A 12176-nucleotide genomic window follows, 5' to 3' on the forward strand; every position below is an offset into this window, starting at 1 on the left:
GCATGCTTGATTCAGACAGGGAATGTTTGCTTTGACTGTGTATACATAAGTTCATTCTGTTAATAAAAAAATAATTCAACCACTAAAAACCTAACTAATGAAGCTAGCCAAAGCAATTTTTCATACTGGAGCTGAAATAAGTTAAGTAAACTAAGCTGAGTTTTTTTTTTTTTTTCCCCTCAAACCGCTTTTGTGGAGCTGGTAATTAGACCAACTGCCAGACTGCAAATATTATGTGTTTTGACACTTCTCATCTGTTTGCAATGTATGTCTCAAACAGCACATAAACATCTTTATTGGATACATAAAGCCACCAATTGTCATCTACAGTTTAAAGTTGGCTGATCCATTAAAAGTGTAAAGTAAAGTGCCCTTCAGCTGTCATGATTCCACAAAGAAAAATAGTCTCTCGGCCAGTTCTCATGCCATGTGATGCTGTAACAAAGTTCTGGTGAGACAGTCTGGCACCCTCCGACTCTGAGATGGGACAAACATGCCCTGTGTGACTTGTTGGGTTGGGGTCAGGGGTCTCGGCAATAGACAGGGTGGATACAGTCGTGATAATGTGCCATTCTTCCACGCAGTGATAAATAAAGGAGTCAATATTCAGGGCAGCTGCTCCACAGTGCGTTATGATAATGAGCAAGAGTTGGGAAGCCATCTAAAAACAGTATACAAAAATGTTATCTGACAGTCAGAAATGATGATAATACTGCAAAATAGCACTACACAAAACACAGCACAAAGGCAATAAAGCGCTGCCAATTAACATAAAGGGCCTCTATTGAGCAGACATATTTTCAAACACAAGATTCCACTCTAAATACAAATGCTGAAATTAAAAAAAACAGTATGAAAATGCTTGAAAACAACCATCCCAGAAAGCCAGTAAGGGCAGAAAGAATGGATGTTTTCTCTCCTATCAAACATACTCTCTGGTAGTCCTTTAGGATCCGCTCGGAGCTGAATAAACACCTCCTTTGGGAGAGGTGAAGGATATCAGGTGGCTCACAATCTGTCACTATCCACCTCTGAAACAGAAAATGAAAGAGCAACCACAAAAAAGACTGCAATGCAAATGTCCTGAATAGAATTAGGAAATGAAAGGCCAAGGAAATGGATTTCAGACCTTAGGGATACACAGATAAGAGAAACTAGATGACTGCCCCCCAATTAAAGGTTTATCTGAAGGATTGCATTTTTGCATTGCATTTTTTTGGGAGATATTCACATTCGCATAAAAACACACACACACACACACACACACACACACACACACACATACCAGATTCCACAGCGGCTGCGCTTCTAGCCTCTTACTCACATGGCCATTGCACGTGTAACATTACTAGAGTGCTTTTTGTGGTAATTTGACTGCATTAGCTTTACCCTTCAAACAAGCAAAAATGGCACACTCAAAAATGAAAGGGCTGCTTTTGCAGGGGATCATTTAATCAGCCAGCATGATGGCGATTTCAGATCCAGATTACAGAGGGGAGCAGGATTAAAAATACATTCATAAAAAAAAAGATGTTTCCCCTCAAGTCTTGTTCTTGTGCACAGAATGAATTTAAGCTCTTAAAAAATCAGCGGAGCATGATTAAATCAAAGACGGTACCCTTTCTAAATTTTCTACAATGGAGACCAGTAATCTGCTCCAAACAAGTATTGCTCCGTATTGCTCCATGGCATTCCCTTTGTTTACGGGCCCTTTGTAGGCTCCAGCAGAGAGCCCCTGTCATGTCTCATTTTTCAGTAAGCCTCATATTTGTCCATTTAAAAGGCTGCAAATAGATATGCAGCCAAACAGCTGCCACGGTACCATTTCAACCTTGCTGCCGGTGAGGAATAACAAAGTTAATGAAATGATGAGCACTAGACATGAGTGTGACAGTGACTAGCAGAGTGGGAGGATCGCTGCACGGCAGAGAACACTCGCTAATCCATTACAGATGACTGCTTCCCATAATGCAGGCAGTACAGCTGGCCTATCCTTTATCAGGCCTACACTGGAGTGCTTTAGGAAAAAAAAAAATCCAGCACTCGCATTTGTTACTTTGATTCTCAGCTCGACCCCCCCCCCCCCCCCCCCCCATCAAAAAGAAGAAAAGGAAAAAAAAACTTATATTCAGTCCAGACATGCAATCAATATGACTTGTCTGTGAAGTGGATCGATAATGCCTTCCTTTGAAATCATCAATCACACCCGCGTTGAATATAAAAAGCATAATTAGGAACGCTGTTCTTAAACATCCTGTATTGACTTCTTCCAGGGTTGAAGAAAGACACCATTCTGCATCATTAACTTTGTATTATGGCCTGATGGAGCCACTGCAGTGCACTTCCCCTGGCTTTCCCTGACGCTGTGTGATTGGGGTTTCAAGCAGCTTTTTCTCTAGATGTGCTCTCAAGGAGGAGGTAAAGTGATGCTCTGAGACACAATATGACTTGAGGCACCATTAAATGGCCTGGCTTGGAGAGCAGCCACACAATTGCTTTGACTCACCTAGTTTGGTATGGTGGAGATGAAACCATCAGGATGACAGAAATGTATCACTATAATACACATTTATCTCATGGCATTTCAGTGGACTAATATGCATTCTGCTTTATTATCCTAAGAAATATTCCAGCAGTATAGGTGTGGCCCAGTCGAAAGCTGATTTGAATTGAACTATTCCAGCTCATTGGCTTGTGCTTTGCCAGCTATTCAAATGTAGCACTAAGAACACGCCTGTTGGCTCTGTCCTCTCAAATGTGACACTTGAGAGGTTCATCTTTAAATAATGAGTGACAATGGCATTCATAGATTTTAATTTTATTTTCAGCCTTTTTTTGTAATGTTCTGTTTAAATTACTGACCCAAGCCAAATTACTCAGCACCTCTTTCAAATTTTTAACATACTGCCAACATTGTACAGTTACCATATGGACGCATCTTTCCAGTGCCTGATGAACTGAGTCTGAAAAAACAATGTGAGCACGCAAGCTGTAATATTTGTGTGGACATTGAAGCCCATCTGATAATTTGGTTATGGATTATTATTAATTATTTGAAATGTATGGATGGAGGTGGATGGTTACAGATGATGGGTACAGATCAAGCATTAGCCTTAGCCATGCTTCTTGTCATTTCAGGATTGTCATTTGCTTTGATAAATAATAATGTTTCTGTATTCTGCTAATCGCAGGACATAACCTAGACAATATTAAGTCTGTCAGAAATGCATGCAATCCATTCCAGAAATGGGATTTCATTTGTATGCATTCTTTGTCACTGGCGGATGGGGGTTCATTAATAACACTTAGCACGCTAACATTCCAGGCAAACAATCTACATTAGGGTCTTAGTAAAGTGCAATGACATTCCATCAGTCACACCCATTATATCTTTCTTTGTACAGCTATATATAGATAGTTACCCCTTCTGTTATCTTAAGAAAATGTGTTGAGAAACAAAATACATTGTCACACAGCTCTCATCTTATTTCACCTATATGTTCCAGCTACAGAATGAATCAATACTGCAAAGGGAACAGCTGGGTAGGTGTAATTGTGTAATCTGTTTCAGTTGTCACAGAAATATAAGTCCTTGACCAAAGATCCTTGCAGATCAGACTGCACAATCAAGCACTATATCAAATCACAAGCTACATGACAGTATTGACAATGGGTTTACAGATTGATCTGTGAGACAGCCGTGCCATAGTGAACTGGATGATGTCTCAAACCATAGATATATAAGTCACTGATGCAGTTCAATGTGAAGAGTATGATTTGGTAGATACACACACAGGCATATTGACAAGACATGTATATATTACATGGAACTGTTTAACAAATATCACAAACATCTGTTTAGCCCAGGGTCTACAGCTGATATGAACAATTGAGGATACATGTAGTTTATGTGAAAACAGAGGAGGACAACTCCATTTTAGATTGAAACCAAATATGAGAGATGGGTGAGTCAATGAGGATTTTGGTTTTGAAGCATTGTCTTGCAAACATTATAAACCCAGCTCCTCAATATATAGTGCCTGCTGACTTTTAAGTGATTAGTACCTAGAGCCTACCATTACAACAATTTTTTTTTTTTTTTGTTGTATTCATTCTAAGAATTAAGTTACCCCTTAAATGGCTCCCTGAAGACTTGTATACATGGGCAATAAGATATTAACAAATGAATGGGCCATCCACTTCCAAGCCAATGCTTCCAATGGTTTTAATCGTTAAATACCGTACTGTCATTTACAAAGTCTGTACAAACTACATAAAATGAAGGCGAAGTTATATAGACAACCATGTAAAATGATGGTTGGATTAGGACGTTTTTGGCAAATGGCGTTCCGAGCGCCTTACGAACACTGTTGTGCAGATTTGTTATCATCATTATTGCATTTTCATCAGTTCCAATATTGTATATATTTGAATGATTAACTTAATGTCGTCAGTTCCAGTCCACAGGAATACTCTTGACTGATTTATTTCAACGAATGTAATGTACCGACATATTTGGTCAAGCATTAGCACTGCTGCGGTCGTCGGCAGAAAATGAGTCAAAATTTTTATGGCGAGCACTAAGTTAATTTCAGTGCATTAGGTTAAATGAATGAAAAACCATTTTCTACCTTGCAAACACAATATATTGTCTTAACACTTAAGCTAGGTACAGATATTCACCAGTGAATCAGGTCCATAATGCCTTATTCTTTGGTGTTTCCGAAATGAATGCCATTATCTTGCAACTACTTGTTTAAATGAAAATAAAAAATAAAATGTTAACAAAAATATTTCACAGCTAAGTCATTTATAGTTTTCAATCAGGCGATATGCAGACAGGCTCGTTCTTGATTTATGCAGAAAGGATGCCGAAATCATGCCTGATTTTTTGTGTTTTGTATGACTGCGCATGCGCCGGAAGTTGCTGCCGCAGACAGCAGCAGTGATTCGGCAACGAACAGCTACAACAGCAGAAAATATCGGTGTTTAGCAATAAACAGTAAAGATGTTTTAAACTATGCCTGTCGCAGCGGTTCACGGAGAGTGAGTATCATTGTTCTAAATTTAATTCCTTGCATTACATTTGCAAACAATAGCTCTTATCAAGTCTAAAGCTGGTGGCTGCAACAAAGAAGTCTAAGCTATGGAAGCGTTTGCTAGCTATGTAGCTAGTATCAGCGACAGTTAGTTAGCTGTACCAGCTATCTGGATAACACGCAGTTGTGTAACTAGCAAGCTACCTACCTAATTTTCTGAATACATCTGTCGGGCTGCATAATCCATTATACAGCACTGTAATCTGCTGAACATTTACATTGTTTCAGCATTTACTGGACTGCTTGCTAGCTACCCAGCAAGCTTGTTATATTGCTGATTAGCAGTGAAATTGTAGCTAGCTAGCCACCTGCCTGTGTTCTGCTGTGAAGATGTGCTAGTGTGAGTACTAGTTAAAACGTTTAGGATCTGAATACGACTGATTTTTCGGCCACGAGTCAGATGGCCAGCCTAGCAAGCTACTGTTGAGATTTAATGCGTGTCCCAGTAGCTACTGCTACCGCATCACCCATAAAATGTAGCTCTCTAACGATAGATGACTATTTAGCCTAGATATGTACACAATATAAGCTTTTCTGATTGGTTGCTAACGATATGATTACGCTAACAATGGTGTGCATAAGTAGTGGCTAGCTACGTTATCTGTCAGTGATTGTGAAATGATCAGATGGCTAGTGTTGCAGTTATTTGACAGGTAATATTAACTAGTTTGACACCCCGATTACGTACGTCTTGCTGTTTAAGTGATAAGCTTGTGGACTTCATACAAATAACACGTCGCCATTTGACATTTAGTCTAGCTATTTAACTCAGCACAATGACTTGAGCTACACCTGACGCGACGTCATAAAATATCGTTCAGGTTCGTATTTAGGAGAAATCCATTGTGGAAGATTTGACAGCATCGCAGTAATGGTTGAACGGATTCCTTGGGAGTGTTGGACCTCCTTAATGTCGCATTGTAGCTGCAGGTCAGCCATAGCTAACCAGAGCTAGCTGTTGTGTTGGCCAGATCTGATGCTACCGGAGTTCATGTACCAAGCGTTCAGTTTCCAAGCACGAATAATGTTTCAATCATTTCCCAGGGACAATGCAGTTGCATATTATGTGTTTAGCTACCGATAGAAACGCAGCGATGCCAAATCTATGGGAAAGTATCCATTGCTGTTTTGCAAATGATTTGACTGGTGTTGTTTTGACGTAGCTCGCCTGCACGTCCAGGCGCCGTCAGAACTATTAGGATGGTTTATGTTTCACATTCCGTTGATTTTGCATTCTGCGACTTGGCTAGCTGTGTGCACCTTGCGATTGCACTGTTTTGTATGTGCCGATGCCTTAGGGTGTATTAATTTTGATGAAGTGATGTTTCTTGGGAGCGCTACTGTATTCGTTCTCGTGTCGCGTTGCTTTCCCTGGAATCCTCTTGCACGAGCTCCATTGAGAGGGGTCGGCAAGGTAACAAAGGGGTGACGTCATGCTGTATATCCGGCTGCGTGACCTCGGGTCCGGAATCCCTACCTCTTCTATTCGTAGTTGGTTGTCCGATTGGCTAAAACGTGCCGGTTGACGCTTCCTACGTGGTCGCCGACCTATCGTTAACAACCAATGTGCGACTTCCGGGTGGATGTCACAATTGTGGGCTGAGTTTGTAGACGATGGGAGGAGGAAAGCCTTCTAAGTGTGCCTAAACCAGGGCAGATCTGCTTTAGGTGGCTGCGGTTATTTTGAGGGTTGGATGTCTGCTCTGACTGCGATCGGGGATATTTGGAATAATGCATTTCCTAGGTAATGGATCTTCGCTCAATTGTGCATCTTCTAACACCGATGAATTCTGCTTTTTTCTACAGACGATCGTGTGGTAAGGTTAAATTGGTAGCAAGCTTGGCTTCTTTTTGATAATTTTCCTTTCTATACTGTACTCCAGACAGGCTGTTTAAGCAGGGATGTACGCTGTCGGATGTGAGTCCTACGGGAATATTTCCCATCTGTGATGAACAAATTGCCCCCAAATGACACCTAAGTAAAATGCCGAAATAAATAAACTTAGTTTTGGGCGTTTGTTATTGTTAATAGGTAGCCGATATCAACATCATTCCTAGCAATCTTTGCATATCGACCTAGCGGCAGTTATTACTAGCCAGCTATAGCTGCTCAGCTTCCCAAATGATCGTACTTTTTCACGGCACTGTCAGCTGTTATGGCGTGCATGAAAGCTTCATTACAATTTCTTGTACGGAGGATTAAGACTTACTGTTGACAGTGCAAAGTGGAGACTAATTAGCGAGTTTGCTGCAGCACTTTTCCTTTTCAAGAATGTTTAGGTTTGGTTCCGTCACTCGATAGTACAGTAGCTAGTTAGTTAACCTCTTGCAATAGACCAGAAAAAATTAGTGATGTTTACTTGAGGGTCCCGTGCGGATTTCGTCAGGAGGGTTAGCCAATGTTGCCACAATATGACTAAACTCGTCACCTTTAACAATTTTTAAAAGTGCAATTTCCTCTGATCGGGGAACGTTTTTTTTCCGTTCACGACAGAAGCTAATGTTATTATCATATGGTTCCGTTGTCTGATGTCTCCTGCCACTTTGCCAAAATTAGTGGCTGACATTTGTTCTTCTGAGTGCAGTTTTACATCGTTTCGCTGTCATTGTCATGCCCTACATTTTCCAAAGGCAGGATAATTAAATTTCTACACTTGTTCCCCGAGAAACGCTGGCTTCTATTCTCAGTACAATTATCGAGCATTGTGAGGGTTCGTTTCGACGTCTGGGGTGTAACGTTTCCTCTCACAATGAAAAGCCATTAAGTGATTTTGCTTTTGGATGTGTTGAAGAAAGAAGTTATTAGCTTGACATTCGGGGCTTTATTTTGTTTCTGAAAGAGGGGTGTAACGTAATAGCTTTTTACCTTCAGCGGTTTTATGAATGTCTTAGTCCTCCGTTGCCATTTATCACGTGCTTTTAGATTATTCTTGAATTTCTTAACGTCTTTCATTGCTCAAAATATGATGTATGGATAACTAGCCATTTGTCATATAACACCTATAAAACAAGGTATAATTAAACAACGATGGCCACTTCAAGTTCAGCGCAGTCCTTTCAAAAGACCTTTAAGGTGGACGATTTATGCATGTTAATTATCATTAGTGAAGGGGAAATGTGGGCGAGGGTCCTTTTAAAATTCTCTGCTAAATGGAGGAAGCAATTTATTCATCAATGTCAGGCAAATGAAAACAAATAAACCTTTGACATCAGAGCTTTAATAACACTTTCCTTCTCAAGTCTGAAAGCTTTTTCTTCTTAAAGGAAAATGCCCATCCTCTTAGATTTGGATGTTGGCACCTCTTCATTAGAATGCAGTATATAGGCCCGTATAACACAGAGGTAGGATGTAAATGCAAATGACAGATGCGTGCCAACTTTATGCCCTTTTGTCTTTTAGTCACACTTAGCCTGGGGTTTTCAATTATCCATAAACTGGTTCCCAGAAGTAACGATTAAATTATGATGGCAGCGTGCTGGGGGAGCATGCAAACAGACTCTTTTGGGGGAAAGAATTATATATGTATATATAGTAGGTACTGTTTTTTTTTCCCAAGCGCAAAGCGTCACAATGCATGGTAACCTTATAATCCATGTGCTAATTAGATTGCTGTTCTGTCTATAGGCTCATAACTGTTTTTGAAACCAGTTTATGTTTAATTGATTAGCCAGAGCTAAGCGTGACTATAGCTTGGGGGAAAAAGAAAACATAATACAGCCTGTTTGTCATTACATTTTCTGCAAATCACTCCAGGCTAGTCAAGCACTTCAGTAAATATTAATTAAAGGACATGGATGGCTGTGTGTATGTCTGTATGTCTGTGTGTGTGTGTGTGTGTGTGTGTGTGTGTGTGTGTGTGTGTGTGTGTGTGTGTGTGTGTGTGTGTGTGTGTGTTTTCTAGACACAGTGTGGGAAGGTCATTGTGACCAAGTGGCATTTGTGCATAGGAGGGGGGATCAATAGCCTTGTGCTATGTTGTATAATAATGTTACTTTCTGTCTCCTTTAAAGCGGGTAAAATCCCTTGTTACAAACTCCATGAAAATCAACATCTTAAACCTGTGAAATTGCCATCCAGCCCTGTGATATTCACAAATTTATCCTGTCTTTTGTCACAAATAAAGCATGCTTTAAACTACTCCTTGTTTTCCTTGCATTGCATCTCACAAGTTCAGTCAATTGGTGGCAGTTTGGTCTTAAAGGATTTGATTGCAAGATGAAATGACATGGCTCCATATTCAAGATATAACACACAGTGCAGTAACAAATTGTATTAAATAGCACCAGATGCTTGGTGTTTCTTTGAGACCTCAGAGGAATGTTGAATGTTAAAGCAAAACCCAGATCTCCAAATGATTCATCAGAATGTTTTCATTTTAATGTTTGCCATTTAATATTTTCAAGTTGGGAATCAATTCAGTAAGTGCTCATCAAAACAGTTTCGTTAGGCAGCATAATTATTCAGTATTAGTTTTCTCTGACAGTGTGTGTTCAGCATTTAACAAAGGCATTTATTATATACAGTGATTGCATCAAGAGTGAGAGTTTAGTTTGAATACAGGCCTGTTTTGTTGTACTTTCATAAACCACATCCATCCCGGCAACACAGTTTGTGCTGTTGCACTTTAAAATGTTTCTTTTAGTGTTGTCTCTTTCTGATCATTTAAATGCAACACCTGAGTGTTTTAACTTCGGAGTGATTTATCAGGCCTTTTTCGCTGCTGGATTGTAGGTTTCTTAATCAGCGTAGAGAACCATGACAGCACTTAGTAGCAGTGCAAGTCACTGTGGGGGGGCTTCAAGGGAAAGGCAGCTGAAATGTCTTCAGAATTTCCTCCTTAAGCAGGTTTTATGTGACAGTTTGGGTAGTATTGTAGAGGCATTGGCACTGTATTCCAAACCTTTAAAAATTAGAATTGTCTTTAACCAAACAGCACAGGTTGGTAGCTCTGCAGTTCCAGATATCTGCGGGTTTTTCTTCCCCTTTGCTTTGTTTGTGTTGTCTTTTTTCGTTCATTAGGAGGATTGGGCGGTTTTGTTTTCCATGTTACACTTTGAGTTTTCAGTAGATCTTTTTGTTGGCCGAGTGTCATTTGCACAGAAACAAAGAAGCACAAATGGTGGTCCAGCCTTAAAGCCTTTGAAGTTCATGCAAGAGGCCTCAAGCTCTGAGTTTTCCTTTCTGTTGCATTAACCAAAATGCAAAACCAAGCAGTGCTGGGTGGAGGCTACCATAGGACCTTTCTTCAGCTCTGTTTTATGATGGCTAGAGTTGACTCTCATTCAAATTTGCAGTCCCCAGGTTGTCTTGACTCCTGTGGCATTTGCTCTTTCTGTACTGTGTCAAACATGGGGAGCATTATATTGCCATGCCCCCCCCCCCCCCCCCCCCCCCCCCCTCTGAGTGTGGCCTACAGTAGGAAATTAGGTTCATTGAGTTCGTGTTGTTTATTCGGGAGCTAAGTGGAAGAAGCAGGGTGTTCAGGACTTAGGAAGTGTTTTTATTATTTTTATGTTATTTAATTTTTTTTCTTGGAGGAAGTTGTTTGGGCCGCTGGGTCTGACAGGAACAGTAGAGGACAGGGCATAGACTGTTATCTGTTTATGGCGCAAGATAAGGAGGCCGAATGGATCGCTGACCCGCTTCTGAACCTTGCTTAATGAGTGGTTGCCAGGCGAAATTGCATCTCAATCACTTTAATCCTTAAGATGTCACTTGCAGGTCTGCACTTTGTGATGGGCTCCCCGGTTTGTACGACAAATACAGGGTGAGTGTGTGATATGGAAGGGGGGGGGGGTGACTGCTGGCCAAGCAACTCTGGAATAGCTTTTGCAGAGCTGGTGGGGCTGTCTGGCCCAATCAGGTCCCAGGAGTCACAGGGCTGCCACTTCTTGCAGTCATGCTATCTCAGAGATCAAGTGATACGTGAGAAAGAGCGAGAGGGGGGCTGCCGGGGGCTTGATCCCTGCTGTGAACTTCTGAGCCCTTTGCCCTTGTGGTCTGGAAAGTTTAAGCCCACAGAGGAAAGAGGAGAGGGTTAATTTTTTTTTTGCTGCATTAGATTGGTTTCCCAATGCTGTGGGCTCAGACATTAACAGCGGTAAATGTTTTTAGTGAGGTGGAATGGTTGTTAGTGGGGGTTTTTTGTTTTGTGTTTTAATGAAACCTTCAGCAGGTTTTTAGACTTTGTCCGTTTTCCATATGATAAGCAGCGCTAATGGCTGGAAATAACGAGCCTGATGTTCCCAGCAGAGAGCAGAACGGGCACCTGACCCATTTAGGAAGGTGAAAATCAATCATTCATGACATGTGTTTCTGACTAGCCTGAAATGGAGAATAACTGCAAATAATTTAGCAAGTTGCTTAAATGTCTCATGCTGGCAGGTGAAGGGTTCACTGCCTCTGTATAAATCTGTAGGAGCAGCTGAGCTCTTCTGTTACACACCCCCCCACCCCCCATGCAAATCACTGTGAGCGGTTATGTTGCTGTGGGCTGTATTGGCTGATGAATTTACACGCTAGGCCGGGTAACCTCGCTGCATTGATACCTGCCGCCCTCTTCATTTTAATAAATAACAAGACGTCCATCAGAATTGAAGAGCGCCCACCTAAACCAGATAGATTGATTGCATCACCTCCAATATGGAAATCGAGCATTGAGACTTACAATTAATTTGGGGGGCGGTTGGTGGGGGGGGGGTGTCTGTCAGGATGATTGAATTTCAATCCTCAACTTTACTGCTCTCTCACTGTATGAAGGGTCATTGAATTTATGGCGTGTAGGGCGAGTCCAGGCGGATTTGAATGAGATGCCATCATTTAGTGCAGGGCTTCTGCAGCATGATTAAAAGATGCACTCTTTTTTTATGTCGCAGCTTTTGATAGGCAGAAGCAAAGGGTTTGGGGGTGTGTTCATGGTCTGATTGAGGAAGACCCTTTGTATTACTTCCTGTTTTGGAGAGAGCTGGAGATGGTGTGGTTGCCCAGGCAAATGTTAAGCTGACTAGGCACAAGTTGGGGTGCCTTCTGCTCAGCCCCCAGCAAGAGGAGGAGGAGGAGGAGGAGGAGGAGGAAGA

The 12176-nt window shown here is 41.2% G+C and overlaps 1 protein-coding gene across 5 annotated transcripts in view; it reads left to right on the forward strand.

The window, feature by feature from the left end:
* The window catches only part of fam222ba (family with sequence similarity 222 member Ba), a 45540-nt gene that overhangs the window by 10261 nt on the left and 23103 nt on the right, over positions 1-12176 (forward strand). Inside the window, exon 1 of one of the 5 annotated variants that reach the window (XM_036524341.1) lies at positions 4957-5046. The exons of 3 other annotated variants lie outside the window; for them this stretch is intronic. The gene's annotated coding sequence lies outside the window, so the exon portion shown is untranslated. Of the gene's footprint in view, positions 1-4956; positions 5047-6772; positions 6844-12176 lie in introns of those variants that run through there. One more of the 5 variants, XM_036524338.1, reaches the window with a different exon arrangement.

The sequence above is a fragment of the Megalops cyprinoides genome, chromosome 3 (genome assembly GCF_013368585.1).
Source record: "Megalops cyprinoides isolate fMegCyp1 chromosome 3, fMegCyp1.pri, whole genome shotgun sequence".
Lineage (NCBI taxonomy): Eukaryota > Metazoa > Chordata > Actinopteri > Elopiformes > Megalopidae > Megalops > Megalops cyprinoides.